Source organism: Orcinus orca, chromosome 18 (assembly GCF_937001465.1).
Source record: "Orcinus orca chromosome 18, mOrcOrc1.1, whole genome shotgun sequence".
In the NCBI taxonomy this organism is placed as follows: domain Eukaryota; kingdom Metazoa; phylum Chordata; class Mammalia; order Artiodactyla; family Delphinidae; genus Orcinus; species Orcinus orca.
In genome coordinates this window covers 28,143,056-28,170,471 of record NC_064576.1, presented here as the reverse complement: position 1 = coordinate 28,170,471, position 27,416 = coordinate 28,143,056, and the positions used below count along the sequence as shown (strand labels likewise).

The 27,416-nt window shown below is 36.9% G+C and overlaps 1 long non-coding RNA gene across 1 annotated transcript in view; it reads left to right on the top strand.

The window, feature by feature from the left end:
* Nucleotides 1–27,416, top strand: part of LOC125961897 (uncharacterized) — a 141,858-nt gene that overhangs the window by 102,223 nt on the left and 12,219 nt on the right. Inside the window, exons 6-7 of the long non-coding RNA XR_007473000.1 lie at nucleotides 4,456–4,537; nucleotides 24,354–24,444. This is a non-coding gene — a long non-coding RNA (uncharacterized LOC125961897). The remainder of the gene's footprint in view (nucleotides 1–4,455; nucleotides 4,538–24,353; nucleotides 24,445–27,416) is intronic.

Sequence of the window (27,416 nt, the reverse complement as noted above, 5' to 3'; positions counted from 1 at the left end):
TTATTTATTTCTCATATTGACTTTAAGGAACAGGTTCATGAGTAAAATAGGTTTACAGATGAAGAAACAGTGACTTAAGGAAGTTAAACAAATTGCTTACCATTACACAAATTACTATTTCCTAAATGTTAAAACACTATAGGTTGTAAAAATAAAACAAAGCAAGGCCAAGAAAGCCCCAAACACCAAAACTCAAAACAAAAGCCAAAACACTATTGGTTTAACAATAGCTTTTCAGGGGGAGAAGGAAATATGGCCTTATATACACACAGTAATTCTAAGATGATCCTAATGTCAGATGCATTCGAATTGAGGAGTGTCAGAGGCAAGTTTGAACTCAGAACTGTATGGCTTCAGAACCAATACTTTTACTATTATTCTTTGCTCTTACAATTCAGAAAATCAGTCCTCAACTGCCAAGATACTTGAGAAAGCCTCATGAGGTAAATAAAAATTTTATTGAAAATTGTGAAAATAGGAAAAATATAAAACCAAAGGAAAATATAAAAAATCTCTCCCATCCACAATTTACAAAGAGCTCATGGGTCTTAATATCATCAAAACAAACAACCCAATCAAAAAATGGGCAGAAGATCTAAATTTCTCCAAAGGAGATAAATAGATGGCCAAGAGGCACATGAAAAGATATTCAACATTGCTAATTATTAGAGAAATGCAAATCAAAACTACAATGAGATATCATCTCACACAAGTCAAAATAGCTATCATCAAAAAATCCACAAACAACAAAGGCTGGAGAGGGTGTGGAGAGAAGGGAACCCTCCTACACTGTTGGTGGGAATGTAAATTGGTATAGCCGCTATGGAGAACAGTATGGAGGTTCCTTAAAAAACTAAAAATAGAGCTACCATGTGATCCTGCAATCCCAGTCCTGGGCACATATCTGGAGAAAAACATGGTCCAAAAGTATACATGCACCCCAATGTTCATTGCAGCACTGTTTACAGTAACCAAGACATAGGAGCAACCTAAATGTCTATCGACAGAGGAATGTATAAAGAAGATGTGGTACATATATACAATGGAATATTACTCAGCCATTAAGAAGAATGAAATAATGCCATTTGCATCAACATGGATGGACCTAGAGATTGTGATACTGAGTGAAGTAAGTCAGACAGAGAAAGAGAAATATCATATGGTATTTCTTATATGCAGGATCTAAAAAGAAATGATACAAATGAAATTATTTACAAAACAGAAACAGACTACTGGTGAGGGGAAGGGATAGTTAGGGAGTTCGGGATTGACATGTACACACTGCTATATTTAAAATGGATAACCAACAAGGGCCTACTGTATAACACAGGGAACTCTGCTTAATATTGTGTAACAACCTAAATGGGAAAATAATTTGAAAAAGAATAGATACATGTATATGTATAACTGAATCACTTTGCTGTACACCTGAAACTATCACAACATTGTTAATCAACTATACTCCAATATAGAATAAAAAGTAAAAAAAAAAAAATCCCTCCCAAAATCAAAACAAAATACCACCCATTAAATTCAAACTTGCCAGCAACATTAGATTTATAAACTTTAAAATAAATGCATAAAATATAGAATCCAGTCACTTTATATGATTTATCTCATTTAATCTTCTTAACAATTCTATATTATTATAATCTATACTTAACAAGTGAGGAACTGAGGCACAGAACATGCCCAGTTCATACACTAATAAAGGATGGAGTTTTATTGGACCTAGAGAGTCCACAGATTGTGAACTGGTAGGAAATTCTATAGTTTCCCAGATCACAAGGTTGCAGTAATTTTTTCTGAATAATTGGAGAAAATTAGTCAAGAGAAATGTTTGCTGTTGAAGCAAGGTTTTTAACATGGGGGAATCTGGTTTGCTGTGGAAATGAGCTATTCCCTTCCATATTCCCTGTTTTCTGCCACATGTTATTTTGCCAGCTTCAGTTTTGATAGTCATGGTAATTTTAGGAACATAATCCCACAAAAGCCTAAAAGGAACTATGCATTGTAATCTTTGGGTACTTGTCTCCATGTACCTAGACTAAAAGCTCCTTGTGGTCAGGTGCTATGGTTTGTTCCTCGGTATATCAGTGTCTGAAACAGCTAAGGGACTGTTGAATGAATGAACCACATACGAAATTGCACATAGCAATTTTAGAGTTAAAGAAAATGCGTATCATGAAGAATGTGGTCTTTCCACCAGATGACAACCAGGCTCTACAGGGCCTTTTACAAATTAGAAAGAGTGCTCCTTCTGGCTGGGTAAATTAGAAAAAGGCATCCACTGGGTAGATATGTTCTTTCTGACTTGCCACCCCCCCATCCCCCTCACAGAGAACCTCCCCTGGAGAGCCATGGAGTCCAGCTAGGCAAACAGAGCTTAGATTTCCAAACTCATTTGCCCCCGCCTTGGTCATGTGTGTTTAAGCAGTGCACAAAATATACAACTGTATGGGATGCTCTAGTTTATCTCATCTTCTCTTTGATTTTTTTTGGGGGGAAGGGCAAGCGTCCTTTTGTATTTCTTAATTGAGAAAAGACTAGTCTGCCTAGTTTGAAAAGATGTAAAATGATTACATTCTATTGATTTATACCTTATTAAACATCCACGTCATTATTTTTCAAGGAAAGTGCATTAGGTAGATTAGTTCCTTCCCTTCTAATATTGTAATCTATAAATAATTTTAATAAGATATTTTGAGATTTTGAAAACCAAAAACATTGAGCCCTGAACCTGGATATTTTAGTAATGGAACATTCAATGAATTTCTGCTTTTCTTGTGCATTCTTCTTATTTTGTGTTAGATGAGCCACTAGAAAAAAGAAAAATTAGCTAAAGCCAGAGTCTAAAAATCTTAAAATCATTTTTTTTTCTCTTCCAGACACATACACTCAGCTTTTCTGTGCTAGGTAGGATTTAGGGGCAACCTGAGTCATAGCAAGAAAAACAGGAATTCTGCTGGAATTAGTGGCTCTCTAAACAGCTCCAGTTAATTGCAAGTGATCATCATGGTGATAGTTCCTCAAGAGGAATTTATTAAAGCCGAAGTCTTAAAACTCCATTTCATCTCACTTAGACATACGCACACTCCGAAAATTAAGGAATTACAACCAACATTCCTTTCTTGACCAAAGGAAAGGCCAATTAAAGCCCTTTTGGCCTTGATTATAGCTCTGCTATAGCATGCCTTTTAAGAATGATATTTGTATTTACTTTTAATAAGGACTACAGAATCATTCTTCAGTTTTAGACATTGTGAGGGGAAGAAAATGTTTCAATTCAGTTTGCAAGTCTTCAGGTTAGAATATTCATTTCCTGTCCCCAAATACATTTAGAAATGTGATCTTTGTGGTTGGATCTTAGTATCAATTGTTGTCCTTTTAATCATCATTTTCTCCTTTAAGTTTCTCATTCATTAAGCTGAAGCAACAAAGTGGGAAAAATCTTGATAATGATGAAGAGAACTTCACCACCTCTGAGGGTGATTCACTCTTGTGCGGGTGGTGTCTGGATAGAAGTAGGCTCTGCTTTCCCCCTTGGTAAGCAGGGCAGAGCCAACTCTGTCAGGAAAACCCTTGTGAGCATTAGGGAAAAACATAGATAAGTGTTTGGAAGCAAAGCTAATCCTGGTGTTAGGATTGCTACTGCCTACCAATATTGGTTACCCCCTGCTTTAATAGAAACATTCATTTGTAGCACATTTAAAATGATGTGGTTTCCTGATGTCAAAGCACTTTCTTTTCTGGTTCATGTTGGTTTTACCATTGGCTTTACCACTAAGAAAGTGTACACCCTAGAGTGGCCTCTAAGTGAGCCAGCAGGCCTGGAAAACAGAGGGTTTGGATTAGCTGGAACACAGTTTTGAATGGTAAAGAGCAAGGATTTTAGAGACATGACTTTGAATCCCATCTTGCATCTTACTGAATGAGCTTGGGCAAAGTGTTTAACCTCTAAAAGGCTTTGTTTCCTTCCTTTGCAACGGCCACTACCTTCAACGATTCTTGTAGGACTTAGTTAGATAATACAGGTAAAGCACTTAGCACAGTACCTGGCACTTAGTTCTTAGTAAGTGACAGCTTTTCCTGCAGTTGACGTATGATCCTGGAGAATCTCTTTGGGTCTGAAATTTCCTTCTCAGAGGTTGAATTATAAGTCCTAGGAATAGCTAAAATAAAATAAAATTTTGGAGACTTTTGAATTTGTGCAAAATAAAATATATTGCCAAGAGTAGCTACCAAATTAGCGGTAATATGCCTTAAATTGTTTCCAATGAACTTGACTACATATATACTATAAATAAAAATAATAATGATAAAGCTCATAAAGATAATAACATTAAAGATTTCTATTTGTTCAATGCAAACTTTATTTTCCAGGGACTTTAAATATACAATTTTAAGTACTTATAACAATGGCACAAATTAAGTATCATTTTTCATATTTTATAGATAAATCAGAGGCTCAGAGAGATTAAAGAATATCTCAAAGGCTGCACAACTAGTAAACAGAAGACCTGGGATTCAAAACCAGGTTTGTTTTACTCCAGAGCCTTTGTTCTTTCTACTACACCTGCTGTATGCTCAGAGAATATGCCAAAAGGTCTGGGAAATTTGTCCTTCCAATTACAGGGAGCGATAATCAGAAGGTGGTTTTGTCTCCTTAGTGAATACTAAATATTTTGCTGCCAATTTCACAATCTCTGAGGGAAATCTACATTATCTTCTTTGCTAGAATCCAGAATCCCTTTAGCTGATTAAATTATTTCCATTGATGTGGATTTCAATTCAGTCTAATAGCAACAAGGTCCCCTTTTGACAAAGGATGTGCTGTTGTTAGGGGTTTTTCTGAGATGCAATTCTTTCATAATGTTTTCAGTCAGATGAATCTGAGGACAGCATTATTCATATCTGTCCAGTCCATGGCGGATAAAAATTCTATTGTAGGGAATAGTTTTGCTTCTAGTGGATCTTATCATGAGATTTGAAAAATGATGTAAAAGAAAGAAGAATCAATACAGAGAGAACAGATCACAGTGTTAGGAGGACAGATTGAAGATGAATAAGACATAGACTGCTTATAAGGAAGAGACAGAGCTAACAATAAGATTAAAGGTACCAGGAGAGAGAAATATGTGCAATATAGTAGGGGCAACAAGGAGGGTAATGGTCCCACTTATGGAATTCAGGAAATTCTTCAAAGAGTTAAAAAGCACTTAACTGAGTATTGAACAGTGAATGTGTGCTTCCAAATGATGGAGGAGAAGAAAGGAGTGTGCAGACGAGTTAAAGCTCATATGTCAAAGTAAAGTGTCAGGCATCTTGGAAATAGATCAATAGAAATCATCCAAGAGGGACAAAAAACAGAAAATAAACAAAATGTAGACCTACGTCCAACCGTATCAGCAATTACTTTAAATGTTAATGAACTAAACTTGTGCTGTTTAATATGGCTGCCACTGCCATATATGGCTATTTAATCTTAAATTAATTAAATTAAATTAAATATAATTAAAAATTCAGTTTCTCAGTGTATTAGCCAGATCTTAAGTGCTCAATAGCTACACGTGGATAGTGGCTACCATATTATATACTACAGAGGTAGAGCATTTCCAGAAAGTTCTACCAGACAGTGTTGGAAACAGAGAAGGTCAAAATGAATTTTAAAAAATTACATTTTGGGCTTCCCTGGTGGTGCAGTAGTTGGGAGTCCGTCTGCCGATGCAGGGGACGCGGGTTCATGCCCCGGTCCGGGAGGAGCCCACGTGCCGCGGAGCGGCTGGTCCCGTGAGCCATGGCCACTGAGCCTGCGCATCCGGAGCCTGTGCTCCTCAGCGGGAGAGGCCACAACAGTGAGAGGCCCGCGTACCAAAAAAAAAAAAAAAAAAAAAAAAATTACATCTTGTCTACAAGAGATACTATTCATTTATTTATTTATATTGAAATATAGTTGATTTACAATGCAGCATTAATTTCTGCTGTACAGCAAAATGATTCAGTTGTACATATAAAAACATTCTTTTATATATATATAAATTCTTTTATATATATAAATATTCGTTTCCATTACGGTTTATCACAGGATATTGAATATAGTTCCCTGTGCTATACAGTAGGACCTTGTTGTTTATCCATTCTGTATATACTAGTTTGCATCTGCTAAATCCAAACTGTCACTCCATCCCTCCGCCTTGGCAGCCACAAGTCTGTTTTCTATGTCTGTGAGCCTGTTTCTGTTTCATGGTTAAGTTCATTTGTATCAGATTGTAGATTCCACCTGTAAATGATATCATATATTTGTCTTTCTCTTTCTGACTTACTTCACTTAATCTGATAATCTCTAGGTCCATTCATGTTGCTGCAAATGGCATTATTTCATTCTTTTTATATGGCTGAGTAGTATTCCATTGTATATATGTACCACATCTTCTTTATCCATTCATCTGTCATTGGATATTTAGGTTGTTTACATGTCTTGGCTATTGTGAATAGTGCTGCTATGAACATAGGGGTGCATGTATCTTTCTGAATTATAGTTTTGTCTGGATATATGCCCAGGAGTGGGATTGCTGGATCATATGGCAACTCTCTTTTTAGTTTTTTGAAGAACCTCCATACTGTTTTCCATAGTGGCTGCACCAGCTTATATTGCCACCAACAGTGTAGGAGGGTTCCCTTTTCTTCACACCCTCTCCAGCATTTGTTATTTGTAGACTTTTTAATGATGGTCATTCCAACCAGTGTGAGGTGGTATCTCATTGTAGTTATGATTTGCATTTTACAAGATACAAAAATATATACTAAATGTAAAGATACAAAAATATATACTATACAAATGTCAGATAAACATCCTTCAAGATGAAGAGTTTTATTAGAGACACATGGGAATATTTCATAATGATAAAGGGATCAATTCATCAGGAAACCATAACAGTCATAAATATTTATATGCCTATGTGTTTTTTCTCTTGAAACCAACTTATTCTCTTATTCTCTGACACCAACTATGTGTCCTACAGTTCAATTCAATCGTTTCAGTTCTGATGCTAACTACTCGGACTTGGTCCAAACCATACAAGTTAAGGGCTGAATCCTAGAAGACTGCCCCCACTTTAGACACCAGCCACAAATGGAGTTCCCAGGAGACTTATACTTCTGCCAGACTGATCACAAATTTAAAGGTTCTCATGACCCTCCCTCAGAATCAATAATTTGCTAAAATGAATCACAGAACTCAGGAAAGGACTTTACTTACAATTACTGGTTTATTATAAAGACTACAACTCAGAACAGGCAAATGGAAGACATGTATACGGCAAGGTATAGGGGGAAGGGGTGCAGAGCATCCCTGTTCATTCTGAGTACATCACCCTCTGAGCACATTAGTGCGTTCACCAGCCCAGGAGCTCCCCAAACCTGGTCTTTTAGTTGTTTTTTTTTTAATGAAAGTTTTATTATGTAGATACTATTCATTAAATCGCTGGTTTATTGATGACTGAACTCAATCTCCAGTTGTCTCCTCTCCCTGAGGTCTAATTCCTCTAATCATTTGGTTTTTCTGGTGGTGCACCCCCATCCTAAAACTATATAGGGCTCTCCCATGAGTTATCTCATTAGCATACAAAAGACAGTAAATTCCAGGGGTTCTAGGAGCTCTGAGCTAGGAACCAGGGACAAAACCCAAATATTTCTTTTTTATTATACCACAATGGTTAATAACTGTGTCTGCAAATACATGAAGCAAAATTTACAGAATTAATGGGAGAAATTGACAATTCCCATCATATTTTGAGTTCTAAATATTCCTTTCTCATTAATTCATAGACAAGACAAAGGAATCAGTAGGGACATAGATAAAATGAGCAACACTATCAACCATCATAATCTAACTGATATTTATAGGACGCTACACCCAACACCTGCAAAATACATAGTCTTTAAAAATGTATATGATACTTACACTATGCTAGGCAATGAAATGAGCCTCAATAAATTTGAAAGGATTAAAATTGTTGACCTAAAACAAATAGACTGCCAGTTATTTCTACAGCAAAAATGGGTTTCCTTGGGATCGATAAAGAATGTCATTTCAGGGTCTGCAATCATGGTGAGCCATGGTGCAATTCCCCAAACAGCAAGGGAAGGAGACATCTTTTATAGAGGGGAAAAGGAAGTTATGAGAGGGCTACAGTAAACAAAGAGTCCGTTGGAGGAACTGAGAGTTCAAAGCATAGTGGCTGTTCACTGGCTAAATTGTGACAGTCTCTCATTGGCTGAGCTCCTGCCAGGTAAGAAGAGGAATCCTTCCTTCTTCCTGTTGGGGTTTGCTGTCATCATAGGGTGTGAGGGCTCCCCCTTCTGGCCTCACGACTGTATTTTAATTGAGGTTTCTGTTTATTAATTTTAACAAAAAGAGTATGATTTCGAACCACGACAATTAAATTAAGAATCAATAATGACATGTCAAGGAAAATCCCAGATTTTTGGTATTTTGGACTTCTAAATAACTTACGGACCAAAAAAATAATAAGAGAAATTAGGAAATATTTCAAACTGAATGATAACAAAATGACAATGTATCAAAATGTGTGGAATGCAGCAAAGGCAGCACTTAACAGAGAAATTTAAATTTTCTTTGAGGATATTTATTGGCACATTATTTATAATAACAAAAAATAGCAGTAATCACTAATAGTCCACTAACAGTTGGTGGTTAATAAATTATAGTAGATCCATACAGAGAAATACTGTGAAGTGAAATGAGTAAAGCTCTGTAAATACGAATATGGCAAGATCTTCAAGAAACATCATAAAAGTAGAGTGCAGAAGAGTATTTAGAGTTTTTCTTTTAGTTATGGAGTAGGAATGGATTTTTTTGTTCGTTTGTTGGTTTTTTACATCTTTATTGGAGTATAATTGCTTTACAATGCTGTGTGAGTTTCTGCTGAATAACAAAGTGAATCAGCTCTATGTATACATACATCCCCATATCTCCTCCCTCTTGCGTCTCCCTCCCACCCTCCCTATCCCACCCCTCTAGGTGGTCACAAAGCACTGAGCTGATCTCCCTGTGCTATGCAGCTGCTTCCCACTAGCTATCTATTTTACGTTTGGCAGTGTATATATGTCAATGCTACTCTCTCACTTCGTCCCAGCTTCCCCCCGCTGTGTCCTCAAGTCCATTCTCTACATTTGCATCTTTATTCCCGTCTGCCCCTAGGTTCATCAGAACCATTATTTTTTTTTGATTCTATATATATGTATTAGCATACAGTATTTGTTTTTCTCTTCCTGACTTACTTCACTCTGTATGACAGACTCTAGGTCCATCCACCTCACTACAAATAACTCAATTTCATTTCTTTTTATGGCTGAGTAATATTCCATTGTATATATGTGCCACATCTTTATCCATTCATCTGTCGATGGACACTTAGGTTGCTTCCATGTCCTGGCTATTGTAAATAGTGCTGCAATGAACATTGTGGTACATGTTTCTTTTTGAATTATGGTTTTCTCAGGGTATATGCTCAGTAGTGGGATTGCTGGGTCATATGGTAGTGCTATTTTTAGTTTTTTAAGGAACCTCCATACTGTTCTCCATAGTGGCTGTATCAATTTACATTCCCACCAACAGTGCAAGAGGGTTCCCTTTTCTCCACACCCTCTCCAGCATTTATTGTTTGTAGATTTTTTGATGATGACTATTCTGACCAGTGTGAGGTGATACCTCATTGTAATTTTGATTTGCATTTCTCTAATGATTAGTGATGTTGAGCATCCTTTCATGTGTTTGTTGGCAATCTGTGTATCTTCTTTGGAGAAATGTCTATTTAGGTCTTCTGCCCATTTTTGGATTGGATTGTTTGCTTTTTTGATATTGAGCTACATGAGCTGCTTGCATATTTTGGAGATTAATCCTTTGTCAGTTGCTTCGTTTGCAAATATTTTCTCCCATTCTGAAGGTTGTCTTTTTGTCTTGTTTATGGTTTCCTTTGCTGTGCAAAAGCTTTAAGTCTCATTAGGTCCCATTTGTTTATTTTTGTTTTTATTTCCATTACTCTAGGAGGTAGGTCAGAAAGGATCTTGCTGTGATTTATGTCATAGAGTGTTGAGAAATTTAAGTTTTTAAATGTTTATTTTAGGGAAGAAGAAAGGTCTAAAATCAATGATCTAAAATTCCATCTTAAGAAGGTTGGAAATGGAAAGCAAAACAATGTAAAGTGAAAATACATAGAAGGAAAGAAATAGCAAAGATAAGAGCAGAAATCAATGAAATTGAAAAAGAAAAACAGTATAGAAATTTAACAAAGGCAAAGTTCAGAGGGAAAGAAGCTAAGTGGTCTGGGGATGCCAACTGTGAGGATGAGGGGTCTGAGAGGGGAGATTGCCCCACAGTGTTATCAAGTCTTCGTAGAATCACCCGGTCATGTGAGGGGTCTTGCTGACACCGTCGTTTTGCCTGAGTACAAATTGTGTTGGGAAGCAGATATTATTTTTAATAGCATTTTGAAATTTAAAATATTAGCATCATCTTATGTTCAAAATGAAGGCAGTACCTGCCACTTTCCTGTGCTTCCAGTTTCTGCCATTCAGCACGGTTGACAAGAACCTGTTTATTTCTCACACCATTGCCTTTGCTTTTTGGAAGCAATATACAAACCTATGGAGATTTCATTCAAGACACAGTGCCTGTAGGGCTGGGTCTCCAGGAGAACAACCTCTGGAAGAGAGAGCTACCTGTTCTTGCTTCAGTTTAACAGGTTGTTGAAATTTGCAAATGCTATGTGCATTTGTAAGAATGTAAGTTACAATTTATAGGAAATGGTCATTCAATCGATAAATTTTTGCTGTTAATTTCCATTTGAATTTGGATTTTTTGTTTACTTTTGTTTCTTAAATGACATTCATAAAGCAATAAAAGTTTCAATAGGTTATGCATAAGCAATAGCATTTTATTCTTATGCTATTTGACGATAACATTCTTTTGCTCCATTGTGCCTTTCCTTTCTTTCTTTTTTTTTTCTCCATGCAAGTAGAATAAGAAAAAAATACATAGTTTAAATGAGAGGTGTGGCCTCTAATGAAAACTAGAAAATAGAGGAGAACTTTGTCATAGAGCAATTTGTGTTGTATACAGATTTGGCCACACCACAGGTCAAATATTATCCTCTGAAAATAACTATATTCAATTAGAAATTCTAATCTAAGATGGTATTTATTCAATCCATAAATACCAACATTATCTAAAGACTTCACTTTGTAGGAGGTGGGAAGGTAAAGCAGAAAGAACATGCGTTTGAGTTAGACAAACCTGATTTCAAGTACTAGCTGTGCCACCTAGTATTTCTGTAATCTTGATTATGTCCCTTAACGGGTTTGAATGTCAGTATTCTTACTTCACAACGTTGCAGTGTGCTTTCGAGGAGGTAATGTATGGAAAGTGCCTGGAACACAGGGGGTCCTCTGTTTTCTTACCTCTTTGACCCACATTATATACCTGTACTGCTAAGAAATCGTAGCTTTCTGCATTTTCAGAGAGCAAGTATGGCAGAGTGGAACGAGCAGGGCCTTTGAAGTTGCACAAAAGCATCCTTATTCTCCTTTGTCACTCCTTGACCACAAGCGACTTTAAGCAAATTATTTAACCTCGTTGAGTTTCTGTTTCCCCATGTATTAAAAGAAAAAGAAGACTGCATCTGCAGACACATGAAAATTAAATGAGTTAGGATCTGTAAACATCTAGCATTGTGCTTGCCATAGTAAATGCTCAATTAAGAGTAGCTTCAGCTATATTATTTTTGTGCTATTAAGATTTTTTATTGCTTTTTTTTAAGGCACTTTCTATTTTAAAGATCAAAGCCCTTAGGATTACAATCAGCAATGCTAGAGCTCAGATCAATTTCTGGGTCAGATACTGGTTATTTAAGGTGCTCTCTGCCTCTGTTTATGGGGACTAGAGAAGAAATCTCATTGTTCCACATGCCGCAGAGTAGAAAGATGCTCATGGGCTCAGTGGAGGTTATTTTTTATGGCTCCAAGAACCGAATCTTTATGATTGATGCTTGCTGTTTTTAAGATTTTTTTTAAAGGTCCCTCCAAAAAATTCATCTCTCAGATTATTGATTTCTACTGAACTTGCCTACTTTTCAGGGCAACATAGTATATGATCAGGGAGGTAAAGAGCAGTATTTATTTGATTAAAATTTCTTCAGCTTGATTTTCTTGTTGCTAGTGGCAACCAACAAAAGAATAGATCTAAAATGACAGGCAACAACCACAATGATTAGAGTCTGTGTTTTTATCTTTCCCCAGCTGTAATTTTATAATAGCCTTTCTAGTGCTTGTGGTCATAAAAATGATTACTATATACACCACTTTAGACATATTGACAAACCACCCACCTAAACAACCCTATTGCAGTAATGAACATTTTCCCAGGGCTTGGAGAATCAACTTCAGGCCACATGTGCTCTTGCTACCCTAACAGCTATAAGGAAGATGGTACTGTGTATTTTACAGAAATTATTTTCCAAAGTGAATTTTCTATTAACTGGTATATCTTAGATCAGCATAACATTATGTGTAGCAGCAGAATTTATACAGTTTATATCTTTTTGAAAACAGTATCACTTCCTAAACACACACACATACACATACACACACACACACATATGCACACACACACATACACACACACACACAAACTGTATGTAATCTATTTACGAATTTGATGGTTCTGGTATAGATATATACTAAAGCCTCTAAAGGAAACTAAAAATACACCCTTGGCCGAGCTGTTCATTGTCGTGGTCCTTTGCCCTTGAAGCACCATTGTCCTTGGAGCACCACATTCATAATACAGTTAAATTCTATTAGATTACTTTCCAAGGACAAAAGAACATCGTTGTAAGAAGGAAAATAATTTTACAGAAGCATGACCCACCTTTGAGATGTTTGTTGGATATTCCAAAATTGAACCTGATATACAGGAACACACTAGAACTGCATGTGACGTAGTAATAAGGTTCACTGTCTTCCTCTCTCATCTTGTTCATTTGCCAGCCAATTGAACCTTTTAGTGCAGGGTTTGATCTCTGCATGCTGTGATGCTATTTGTCTGACTCCTGGAGTGTTATATTCACATGGACAGGACTTCCTGAGGGGTGGCCATTATCAAACTTACAATAAGACTTCAGCTGGATGAGAAGCCTTTTTGATGAATATCATGTGTGCTAAGCTGCATTTCTTGAGGCCAAGGAAATGTTTCCATACACCCCATGTTAAAGGGTAGGATTTCTTAGGAGGAATACCTTAGGCTGCTAACAGCACAGTTGGGGATGGAGCTGGGGAGCAAAATATTTTGTAGTCAGCTGGGAAGTAATGGAGCCAGTACTCCCAATGAGGGAAGGCCCTTAGCAGCCAGATTTGATACTGGAAGCCAGTGCAGGGAGAGCGTCTCTCAGCTGAGCAAGGTGAGAGGGCAGGGAAACCAAGGCGAGGCTTAAGAGGATCAAACATATTTTGTCCACTTCATAAAACTTCTTTGGGCTGGCACGCAAACCATCTTCTAATTAAAAAAAAAAAAAGTGCTGTTAAAAAAGTTTAGTCTAGCCAAAGTCACGAGATTCAAAAAGAAGTTCCCCATTTACTTTTCTTCACATCTGTACAACACTGCAACTTTCCGCTCATCTCCTTGCTTAAAATTGCCACAGGCCTGAAGGCCTGACCTTCCCGGCTCTGAGTTGGAGTTGGCTCTGAGTGAGCGTTGCCAGGGCCCAGGTTGGTAAACTAAAGAAGAAATGACTAAACTGTTAACCAAATGCTTAACTCTGCTAGTCTTCTCCATCAGCATTCAAACCGGAAATGGATTAGAGCGCTCCTATTCTCTAGGGCTCCCAGTGGATATATTATTTATTAAACCAGAAGACAGGTTTGTCTCTGGGAAGAAGAATTTGGCTCCAGCCCCGACCATCAGGCATTCATTCATTTATTAAGCATGTACACTCTGTAGCACTCTCCATTGCACTGGGGTATCCTGTGAATGTAGCAAACCAGCTACACTGAGGGCATGTGAGAATATGTTCTCTAAATTCAGTCATTCCCATCCATGATGTTCAATAAAATTCATTCACTTTTCTTACATTCTTTTAAAATACTTTCCATTTTCTTTGTGCTTGGAGCATCCATTCTCACTGTATTGCCTGGGTTTTCTCAACTTGTTTCAACCCCTTGGGGGTGATGGAAACTCTAGAGCTAAAGGCAGAGGATTCCCTTGAGGACTTGGTAGACTGTGGAACTTGATCCTTTTTTTTTCTTTTAAATAGAGTATGAAAAATGCTCTTTAAAATAACTTGGCTCCATTGGCACAAGCTGGGAAGTAAGTAAATCCTGGCTTCAAATAATTCAGATTCTTGAGAATATAAAAACCTGACAAAATGAAATAGTAATTTATGAAATTAAAGCTGTATCTCCCTGGGAAACTGATGTCACAGATACTTAAAGGTTGGAGGGTATTTGTAGGCAGAGGAATTTTTGAAGCTCTATGTCAGCAGGGACTGTATTTTTCTTATTACTCTTTCACATGGCACAAAATCGGCGCTGAACAAATATGTTGAATGAATGAATGAATGAATGAATGGATTTTTATTTTGTATTGCTCTCTCTCTTTCTCTGTAGATCCTACTTCTCTAGAGCCTATATTTATTTACGAAGCAAATACTTATTAAGAGCCAGCTTCACTTTATAAGTGCCACTGGCACTTATTAAGTGCCGGTGTTAGGTACTATGGTAGGGTAAGAGTATAGAAAAATGAATAAAACTTGAGGCATGTCCCCAAAGAGATCTCAGTCCACTATTGCAATGCTTAGATCTATTGAGCAATGCCGTTTATCTGTACTCCTTTTTCATCTCATTCCTGTTAAATTTAAAAAAAATTAATTTGTTTTATTTTTTATTGGAGTATACTTGATTTACAATGTTGTGTTAGTTTCAGGTGTATAGCAAAGTGATTCAATTATACATATACATATATCCATTCTTTTTCAGATTCTTTTCCCCTATAGGTTATTACAGACTATTGAGTAGAGTACCCTGTGCTATACAATAGGTCCTTGTTGATTATCTATTTTATTTATAGAAGTGTGTATGTGTTAATCCCAAACTCCTAATTTATCCCTCCCCTCAACCTTTCCCCTTTGGTAACCATAACTTTGTTTTCAAAGTCTGTGAGTCTGTTTTGTAAATAAGTTCAATTTTTAGATCCCACAAATTTTTTTTAACTTTTTTTTCAGTTTTAAAGATTTTAATTACTTACTGGGCTTCCTAACATTTCTCCTCTCAGTAGCTCATTTCTTCAAAATGCCATAGGCTTTGAATTTTGAGCAACCCTAGTGTTTTTGTGAACTTGCTAACTTAGATTTACTTCTTTCCTTCCTTCCCTCCCTCCCTCCCTTCCTTCCTTCCTCCCTTCCTTCCTTCCACATTGATTTCCTCTAGGTATAACTTGTGCACTAATTCTTCCAACATTTTTATTATGGTGTGATTATCAAGTGTTTGGGCGAGAGTTTTGAGGGCTTAATGACCTTGTATTAGGTTCTTACTGTTGCTGTAACAAATGACCACAAATTTAGTGACTTAAAACTATATAATTTTATTATTTACATTTCTGGAGGTGAGAAGTATGGAATGGGCCTCTTGGGGCTAAAATCAAGGTCTCATCAGGGCTGTGTTCCTTTTAGAAACTCTGGGAGAGAACTCTTCCTTTTGCCTTTTCCTACTTCTAGAGGCTGCCTGCATTCCTTCAATGGTGGCTCTTCCATCTTCAAAGCCAACGATGGCCAATCAAGTCTTTCTCATGCTCATCACTCTGACTTTGTTTCCCTCACCATATCTCCTTCTCTGACTCTTAAACTCTTGCTTCCCTCTTTCACTTATAGGCACACTTGTGATTACATTGGACTCGCCTGGATAATCCAGGATTATCTCCCCAGCTCAAGATCCTTAATTTAATCACATTTTCTAAATCTCTTTTGCCATGTAAGACAATATATTCACCGACCCCAGTATGAAGACATGGATATAATTGAAGGGGTCATTCTTCTGCTTACCACACATCTAATGGGCTCTTTAAAAATAAGGTTCTTTATCCTTTTTGGTTGAAAGCATAGCTGCATCTAACCCAGATTCTGACTCTAAGTCTTGGCCCAAGTGCTTGGCATATCTTCTCTGCCTTAAGTCCAGTAGAAGAACACCTGATGTAATACTTTTGTGGACGAGTATATGACATTATAGACCAGAATGAATTCTTTATATGTGTATGTAGGTAGGTAATGTACACTTTAGGGTGCTAAAAATGAGCTTGACTCTGGAAAAAGTCACTTTATATTTTGGCATTTTTGTACTTGTTTCACACAACTGTATGATTTTAGTAATGATGTATGAGTGCTATTTTGTGTACTGTAATACTTTCCAACTTTTGTCCCTATGTCTTTGTACCTCTTTTTCTTTTTCCCAGGGAAAGTAGAGGAACATTTTACAATATTCTCTTTGGAATAGAAGATATGGATTTTAATCACTGAGATGATGTAATCACCATTATTCTGTTGAATTTTAGACCAGAATGGTTTATAAGCTATAGTAAATCATCAGTAAACATCATTTAGTCTGCCAGTCCCTGTGTGTTCATAGGAATAAAATGTTACTTCTGTCCTTGAGGAAACCATAGTTTACAAGAAAGAGAGCACACACAGAAGAGAGACTTAGCAATCTATGAGGTCAAGACTCCCATCAGAAAATTAAATAAGGGTGACCCAAGTTTTGTTAGCAGATGACATTCAGACTTTAAACATGCAAGCAAAGATATTTCCTCAGGAGCTGGAGGTAAATGTCACTTGCTTAAATTCATATTTGGAACAGAGGAGGTTGACAATTATAATACATGTCAAAATAAAATTTCTAATTTGAAAGAAGTTTTAATTGCTTACATATTTCTTCTTAATGTCATATTAAATTGGTGCTATTAATGAATGGAACATTAAAACTGTATTTAATGAGGTATTTCAGAGGTTAGAAAAGAAGTAAAAACAATTGAAATATGTTTTTTTGACTTGGGGAATTTTGTTTATAAAATACCTTTGAGTGTTTATATCCCAAAAGAGTGTGGAAGACATAGGTCAGTGGGGAAAGAAAAAAATCAATGGAAGACATAGGTCAGTTGGGAAAGAAAAAGATCAAAGTTCTCACTTTTGATGAAGAGAGATGACAGGCAGGTCCATAACAATTAATCATGGTATGAAAATAATGTAAGTGATTAAATCTCAGAGATACATAGACAGTTACCTATAGTTGTAAGGTGCTAATTACATTAAGACTTAGTTATTGGGGAAGAGGGAAGAGCAAGAGACTTAAGAGTGCTTCTTGAGTGACTGCTAAGAAATTCCCATTTTAAGAAAAATTCTCCTTTAAACATATGTTGTAATCATGAACAATTTTGTTGGAGTTGACTCAGGTAGCTTTAGTCTGGTCCTTCAGTAGAAGATATGATTAGATTTGTGACAAGGCTTTGTGATCATCTCTTGCTTTTGTCTACCCCACACAAGTTGACTTAGATTGTAGCTATGGGAAAAATCTTATCATTCGATCAATATAGAATTGCTATTTCTTCACCTCAGAGGATTAAAAATTACTCTGTGTGTATGTGATTGAGCTTGGGTTGGGATTCTAATGGCTGGAGCCAGGGCAGAATTGAGAATATTTGAGAACCACTACCTTGGGTCATGAGACCTGCATCCACTTGCTGCTCTTAACCAAGCCATGCTTTATTCCACTTGAAAGTGTGCATGGTGGTTTTGGGTGGACAATAAAATGTAATTACGGTAATTCCAATCTTGTCGGGAGATGGTCAGCCTTTAAAATTGTATCCATATGACACCAAAATAACTGCCTATTTGCTTTTTACTCGCCTGGATTTGTTATTTTGGCTACATAAAGTCTCAGTAGTCAAATCCATGTTGAAAATTAGCCAACATTAAAGGCTGAAAAGAACTTTAAGGAAAATTTAAGCCAAACTTTTCATCTTGGAAATGACTATTGTGATGAACTGAAGAGACCATGGAATACTGTTCTGTGTCTGCGAGTCCTGCTGGAGCCCTGTAGTGACAAACAGAAGCAGGAAGACTGATTGGCTGGCATAACTAAATCTTTGATTTGCTTAAGACATGAATGTCTGAACTACATGAACCCAGTAATACCAAATACCATTCTTTAGGAAAAGCAGTAGGCTAAGTCTTTTGAAATTTGGATAACAGACTATTGCTTGGACAAGCTAAGTCAAAAGTTTTATCCTTAAAAGAAAATTGGGGGGTTAATGTGATTTCCAAGCAAGAAACAATTTTTTGCTTTTAAAAATAACCTCAAAAAAATAGCCTCATTTGTTAAGTTGATCTTTTTTCATTCCAGAAACTTATTTCTAAGGCAATGTCTTATGTTTACTATTATATGTGTCTCAAAGAATTAAAGGCCATGAAGAACAGTAAGACTGAGAACATATGGCTGACGTGAAGAGGGCAGCTGAGGCAGTACAGAAGTCCTACTTGCAAGAAAGTTGTTTTGGCCTAAATTTTCCAAATTAGTTGTTTTATTTACTAGATTATTGTTCATGTTCCTCTTTGTTTTGACTGGGTTCACTCACAGGATGGTAGAACTGGAGAGGCTAAAACTCTGACCAGTGATTTATTGAGGCCAGTCTATAAACTCAATGAATGGCAGGAGCCTGGGACTATTAGTACCTATGCCAGGCAAGGTGAACTTTGTCTTTGCTGTAGCTAAATCCTATGAACTCTGGTCGTATCTCATTATACTTGTTAATATACAGCCACACTTAGACATCAGATTTTCATTGGAAGTGATTGTATAATCATAGATTCTTAATTAAATTGGAGCTTTTATGTGTATGGTGCCAAAATTTAGTGCATAATACTATCCATTGTTCAGAGAAAATTGACATGTTAGAAAGCAAAAGTGAATGCTAAATTAGCAATGTTGTTGTAAATTTAAAACATGCTGTTTTAAGTGTCATAAGGAGTTAGTGCAAGAGTTTTGTATAAGTGTTTTGTTTTTGCTTTTTAAAAGGGACCTGGGGTAATTGATTTGCTTCAGTAACCTGTGTTTAACCTGTGTTTTTCCGTGTACTTATCTCCCCCTCTGCTTAGTTCTGCATCCTTTCAGTACTTCTGCACTTCAGGTGGGCTTGTTGATATACTACTTCTTACGTGTTTCTATGTTAGCAGTAATTAGATTGGAGCTGGGGTTTTGCAAGATATTTAGTTTCTCCTTTTCATTTAATTTTTTTTTTAAAATTAGGATAATAATATTTGCCTTGCAGATTTATTTAATGATGTGCATAAATGTATGCAAAGTTTCTACTGCTCAATAAGTCCTCAGGAAACTAAGTAGAATGTATGTTCATCCAGGGAAATGTCTGTGGTTTCTCTTTGTTTCGCTTTAGGGTGGATATTCAAGAAATGTTGCGAAATAAGAACTACTCAGATGCAAACACAAGAGCAAATGCTGAAACTGGCTTATAAATGCAAGCCAGCTGGCTGCTCTAGACAAAGTCTTAGGAAGAAAGCTTTCTTCATCTAATTCATAAATGGAATTGCCAGGCTTAACTGGCTTTTTTAAAAAAATTTTGTTTGAACTCTGCATTGCTGTATAACTGTGACAACATTAAGAAGAGTGTGTAAGAGTAGAATAAGGGGGTGACAGTTCACAAAGCAGTGTTATAACCATCTCTGTGGAAGAGCCTAGAGATGGTTCCATGTAGGAAGCCATCTGTCTGGATGGTGTGACCTCAGGCTAGCACAGTTGATAAGCGAGAAAGGGAAACCCTTTACCTGAGGTAGGAGATAGCTGGTGTCTGCTAGTGGAGTAAAATTGAAGCTTTGTTTTCTCCCAGACACTCCAAGGACAAAGCTAGTGGCAGAAGCTGAGCTCTGCTGGAATAAAGAGATAAGATGACCACTCCTGAGGTCAAGGAAACTTCCCCGACTTCACAGAATGACTCTTTGGAGGTCAAAGCGGGAGGGTGCCACCCCACAATAGGTGATGCCAAGACCCCCACAGGCCTCTGCGGTGGAATCCATTTTAGCAAAAAGTTGCGCACGCATGTTGAAGAGGTTCCTAGGGCAGGTCAGTTGTGAAAAAAGAAGATTAATTGGCCAAAGGTAATCAAAGACCTGGAAGAATTGTCCTATATAAGTGATTTAAATCACCTCTTTACTGCACTCCTCCTCATTAGGGGGGACGTCCACATCCTTTCTCTCCGGGTGTGTATCTCTGCCTTGCTTCAGTCTCAAATAAACAAGCTGTTTCTCTGTGTGCTCTCGCACTTGTTGTGCTGTGTCTCTAATAATAATAAACTTCGTACCTGTTTTTACAGGTTTTGCCTCCTAGAAATATTTCTTGCTTTCAAACGGGGGCAAGAGCCAGGGCCATTTTGCTTCTAGCCTCTAGCCCCTGGTGGTCTAGCGGCTAGGATTCCTGGTTTTCATCCAGGCTACCCAGGTCCAATTCCTGGGCAGGGAACTAAGATCTCTCTTCAGGACTGCTCACTGCTGTGTCTCCGAGATCATACATACCCAACTTTGCAGATGTGTGTGTGTGTGTGTGTGTGACGAATATATTCTATATTATGACTCTCTCCCTCCAATATATATATAGACATAAATTCAGCATTTATTTCCACGCTTTTATGCTCTCCCTTGTATCACAGGACTGGAAGCCTGAAAATATTATTTCCCAGACTCCTTTGCTTTTGCTGTTGTGGGTGTAATTTATATTGTCAATGAAATGAACTCATGCAAGATTTCAAAGGCTGAATCGAGGCTTAGTGAGTCCATATATGAAAAACATAAAAATTCCTTTGTGATATAAATAATAATTTCCCTAATTTATTGATTTTTATAAATTTGGAAGTATGAAAAGTTGCTTTCTACCCCCATGCCCCGACTTAAAACAAAAAATACCTGTTTGTTCAGCATTTGCTGCAAAGATTGAATCCTTTGTTAGACAAAAAAGTACGACTTTTCTTTCCCTTTAGCTTGCTTTTTATGTGACATTGTTTGAGAGACAGAGCACAGTATTTTTAAACAGATGACAAAATGTCAGCTTTGAGTGGCACAAATTTAGAAGCAACAGTAGAGTGTTGTATTACGATTTCTTTGTAGTATGAAAAAACTCCAGAGTTATTTCTCTGTGCCTTCGTGATAAAATCACACTGAGAGGCAACATTAGGACACTGATTGGGAGGAAGGGCGAGCGTGAGGAGGGCAGTACCGTAATTTTCATCTAAGGAAACAGCACTAGACTTGCGAGAAGGGAATTGCATGTATTACTGAGCAGTGTGATGGTTCTCCCAGATGAATAGTTCATCTCCAAGAAGCATTTGATCAGGTGAGCTATCAACAAGATCTGGCCTTTGATAAACACATCCACTTTAATAACAGTTCCTAAGATGAAAGGTTTGGATACCTTCAATTTCATGGCACTCAATCTCTGCAGCCTGAAAATATGAAATGATAACTTCCTAGTGTGCTGCCTTGAAAACCATCGAAGTATGCTAGAATCATCCTTTTAGACATAAAAGGAGACATAGGTTGTTACTAATTAACTCATCTCCCTTGTTATTCCTAAAATGATTTAAGGCAACGGGCTATATGATATAATGGGAAAATACTCCCTCTTGGCCTGATATAAAATGACGAATTGTCCAAGATAATCTCTAGGTGTCTTCCATATTACACCTTTTATGAGAAAATTTGGGGAGTCATTCATTTAAAACTTCATTGCAAGGGACCATATTAAAGTGAAGTCTTAATAATAAACCTCCCAATGTGGGGTTTAGGATAGACCTAAATTCTTCCTATAATCTACTTGGTTTTTGGACTGTTTTGATTCTGAAGCTTACATGTATCCACAGAGTTGATGTCAACCCAATTCCCTGGAAAATTGGAAGACAAGGATTTTTTTCTCTGTTCTTGTTACTATCTTGGTGAATTTGGCAAATGATTGTCTTTTCAGTGGCACAAATTTAGTAACAATAGGAGGATGTTTTATTACAATCTCTATTTCACATGAATTCTAAAACTGTTTGGTGATCTGGAGGGAAGTTGGTTAAGAGGATAGTATACTTTTCATCTAATGAAACAACCCTTAACTTGAGGGAAGGTGATTGTAGGATTACCGAATAACTGAATAGGTTTTCACTTGAAGCATAGGGTGTCAGTTTTCTCTTGTTGAGAAATTTTTCTAGCCAATATTTTACAAGAAATGTTTCCTTTTACAAGACATGTTTTTTAAAAAGTGTTTAAACAGCATAATTCACAATAGCCAAAAAATGGAAGCAACCCAAGTGCCCATAGACGGATAAATGGTTGAAGGAAATGTGGTATGTACATACAGTGGACTATTAGCCTTAGAAAGGAACGGAATTCTGACACATGCTATGACATAGATGAATGTTGAGGGTATTATGCTAGGTGGAATAAGCCAGTCACAAAAGGACAAATATTGTATGATTCCACTTGTATGAGGTACCTAGAATAGTTCAGTTCACAGAGATGTAAAGTAGAATAGTGATTGCTAGGGGCTGGGGGAGTGGGGGATGGGAGTTAGTGTTTAATGGGTATAGAGTTTCAGTTTGGGAAGATTAAAAAGTTCTGGGGATGGATAAAGGTGATGGTTGCATAACAACGTGAATGTACTTTAAAGTCACAGAACTATGCACTTAAAAATAGTTAAAATGGCAACTTTTATGTTATGTATATTTTATCACAATTTAAGAAATAAATTTAAAAAGAAAAAAAGAGTTTAAAATGACTCTAGCTGCATCTCCATGTTTATCCCTTTTCCTAGTTTAAGAGGGGTATAAGTTACACTTCTCTAAAGTTCTCTGTCTCTACTGATTTAAGGCCGAATAAAATGTCACCAGCAGTTCTTTTGCCTCTTTTAATATGTACCTCTTGGTAGGCCACCAGCTCTGAGACATATCTATGTGGCTCTGACTTCAGATAAAATAAAGTTGCATCTAGCATTTATTTTACAATTACAAATATGGAAGGAAAATTAAGAAAAATAATGTTGTTGTCTTAGAAAATTGCTTTTTTGGAGATAGTGTACATGACGGTTAACATTAAAGATGTGATATTATCATGTCTTTTTACTACTGAACATATTTAAAATGTACATTTGGGCATCAAGTTAAAGATATTTATAAAATACTTTCTTATTTGCTAAAGTGAACCCCACCTATTGGTGATATTCTTCTTGTTCCCTTATGAATATTTGACTGAATCTTACTGTTCTTTTATTTTTTTTGAAGTAGGCTAATAGAAGCCTTTTTAAAAGTAGGCTAATAGGCTAAAGTAGCCTACTTACTTAAAGTAGGTTAGTGATGCCTTCAAAGGTTGTTTATTTTCTGACATAATAACTATATGGTATAACTATCATAAATACCTTTATGTGTCAAAGATTCATGCCAGTAACACTATAGTGAGAATGATTTTTCCATTTTTTAAAGTAGAGGCACAGTAATTTATCAGGTGTTTTAAAATCCAGATTTTCATCCAAAAACTTGCCTGAGATTTATTTTAGAAGAGTTGTTTTCCCTCACAGGATGGTGGTAAAAGGCAAGAAGACGTGACTCCAAGAACCTAGACATATTTTGACAGACTATGAAGCATCTTGAATTTCCCCCCTTAATTAGTCCATTTTTATTATGAGTCTATTGTTAAGTGCTTTTTTTTTTTGGTTTCTTGTGGGTTTTTTTGGTGGTACGCGGGCCTCTCACTGCTGTGGCCTCTCCCGTTGCAGAGCACAGGCTCCAGACGCGCAGGCTCAGTGGCCATGGCTCACAGGCCCAGCCGCTCCGCGGCATGTGGGACCTTCCCGGACCGGGGCATGAACCCGTGTCCCCTGCATCGGCAGGCGGACTCTCAACCACTGCGCCACCAGGGAAGCCCTATTGTTAAGTTTTGACAGAAAAATTTCATAAATACTTAATTATTTTATGGATAAAGTAATTTAAAATAAAACAGTCATTACAAAGAATAATCAATAACGTGTAGCATTGTGTTGAATTTAAAGGTGAAAGCATTTATAATGCAAGCACAAACACACTTGGAAGTTTCAGGAAAGTTATTAGCATAGAAGGCGAATAAGCCATGAGCGGGGGCAAGGGCAGGGATGGATGAGGCAGGACTTTTATTGTTTTTTTAATTAAAAAAATTTTTTATTTGTTTTTTAAATTTTTATTGGAGTATAGTTGATTTACAGTGTTGTGTTAATTTCAGGTGTACAGCCATTTCTCAGCCATAAAAAAAGAACGAAATAACGCCATTTGCAGCAACATGGATGGACCTGGAGATTATCATACTGAGTGAAGTAGGTCAGACAGAGAAAGACAAATAGTGTATGATATCACTTATATGTGGAATCTAAAAAAGGGGAACAAATGAACTTACTTACAAAACAGAAATAGAGTTACAGATGTAGAAAATAAATTTATGGTTACCAGGGGGTAAAGGGAGGCAGGGATAAATTGGGAGATTGGGATTGACATATATACACTACTATATATAAAATAGATAACTAGTAAGGACCTACTGCATAGCACAGGGAACTCTACTCAGTACTCTGTAATGGCCTATATGAGAAAAGAATCTAAAAAAGAATGGTTATATGTATATGCAGAACTTTTATTGTTAAATGCTTCTCAGGCCGCATTGATCCTGGCTTTGGACAGATTCCTTAATTATTTTTTCCTCCCAAATCATCTCTTGCAAAATGGAGAGTTTCAAGTGCTCCCAGGAGGTGGTTAGTTCAGTGAGAGTGAATTTCATGGTGAAAAGTCCGTGTAACTGGAGTCCACTGAGAGTCAGTTATTTCCTTGCGAGTGGTTTGAATTTATTTTGGGTCGGTCTGAGTAAATGTCAAGTGTTCTATCACATGGGTAAAGTGAGCTTTTCTGTGGCATCTCTTATGAAAGCCAGAAATCATGGCAGGGATGGGGCAACTCCTCAATCCTTTATGGGCAATTCACAAATCCAAACTCTTCTGAAAACTCAAAGACTTTGTTTTCATAGCTTCACTGGTGATAAATTTGGACCTGACTTGATGTGGGGCTATTTGTAGTTTTAACTGGTTCTACTTATGATAAATATTTGTACATTTAGCTGTGGAAATATTAGTGTTTGATTACAGTTGCTACCCCAGATCCTGCCGGGATTCTTCCATAATGTAGTATGTGTACCATGTTACTCCAAAAATCAGAACATTTCTGAATTCCCAGACACTTCTGGTTCAAAGGCTTAAAAAAAAGGGATTTAGGTCTGTACTACTATAAACATTTTTATTACTACTACTAAGTAATGATAATCTTTTATGAAATAAATATTTATTGTATGCACATTATGTTCCAAGCACTGTGCTAAGTGCAGGATATACAATAGCAAGGAAAACATACATAGTCCCTGATGTCTAGTTGAGGAGACAATCACATGTACAGCCATATAATTACAGATACATATATATGTATGTGTATATTTATATATAATTATATCAGATATATAATTACATATATGTAAGTTTACATATATAAAAATATAAATACATATATAATTACATATAATATTGTATATATTAATATTAAATATATTAATTTATATTATAGATAATTATAGGTAACTATTATAGATAATCACATGTACAGCTAAATAATTACCAATTTTGCTAAATAGAGTTCAGGAAAAACTGGGAGAAGTTATAGTTTAGATTGGTGAATCAAGAAAATATTTGAATGGAAATCTGCATGGTTACTCAGAGGAGGCAGGTAAAGGGGATGGGAAAAACACTCTATCCAAAAGAAACAGGTTGTGCAAAGTTGCAGGGGTAGGAAACATCTTGGCCAATGTAAAGGGTGGAAGAATACCATGTACTTGGTACATGGCAAGGGATGAGAAACTGAGATGAGATGAAGCTTTAGAAGTAGGCAGAGGCTGGATTATTTGAATGGGCCATGGAAAAGACAAATTTTATTCTATTTGCTGGTGAGTGATACGATCAAATTTAATTTTAAAATGATCATTCTAGGATATCATAGGAATTCTCAGAATGAATTGAAGATGCACAAAATTTTAAGGAAAAAAAATTCAGATGACAGATGTTGGAGGTAAGACCAGTATAAAGGAAGTAGAGGTGAAGAGAAAAAGAGTCAAAATTTCATTTAGAGAGAAGATTGGCAGGGCTTAGTAATGAATTGGCCATTACTTGGTTGAGGAAGAGACTTGCTCTTTTCTGAGTGAATGGAGGTCTCATTTGCCAAGATGGAGAAGACCGGAAGAGGAGTGTGTTGGCTACGACTGCGGTGAGGGGAGGGCAAGAGTTCTGTTTTGGACATGTTAAGTTCGTGATGTCTGGAGGATATCCAAGTGGACATGTCAAGGGGACATTTGGCTACACAGATCTGGAGCTGAGCTCTGTATTTGGAGGCTATTCGTTTGGAAGTTGGAATATAGATAGGTTTAAAACATACGAACGGATACAAATATTTAAAGAATGAAGATAGAGAAAAAGGTCAAAGGCTGATCTTCTGCACTGTTGAGGAATTTCCACATTTAAAAATCAGGTAGAAGAGGAAAAGCGAGCAATGGGGAGTGAAAAGGAGTGGCCTCACCATTGGGAGAGGAGCTTGGTGAGTGTGACATCAAAAAATCTGGGAGAAAAGAGGTTTCAAGAAGCAAACGCTTAAGAATTGTGAATGCTGCAAAGCGGTAGTAGGGAAGGGTCTAAACAAGCTCCTTGTTTGTGACAGCAAGGGGTTATTGGTGGTCTCAGCAAGAGCGCTTATGTAACTGGATTGTGGTGGGCCAACCAGTGATGGGGTGGGGAGTTCTTTCAGAAACAGAAACAAAATGACAGAGATAGAGGCAGGGACAGAGATGATTTAGAAGATGGAGCTATGGGAGCTTGAGATGGCAGATCTTAATCGGGAATTTATGATGACCACTTAAGCAAATAGTAAAAAAGGGTTTGGCTTGAGCTGGAGAGTCTGGAGATGGTGATGGCTTCAGGCATGGAATGACCCGCATCAGGGGTTGGCAAACTCTGGCCCTCAGGACAAATCTGTTCTTGTAAATGCACGTTACTGGAACACAACCACAGACATTAAAAAAAAAAGAAGAAGAAGATGGAGCTATGAGTGCACGTTTGAAGAAGTAAAGCAGATGCAGAAGATGCCTGGGTGAGGAGAAATCCAAGGAATTGAGGCTACTACTTATTCTGTATAAGGGTACTAAGGGTTTTATACACTTCAATCCATTTTAATTCTCACAACACCACTAGGAATAAGTATCACA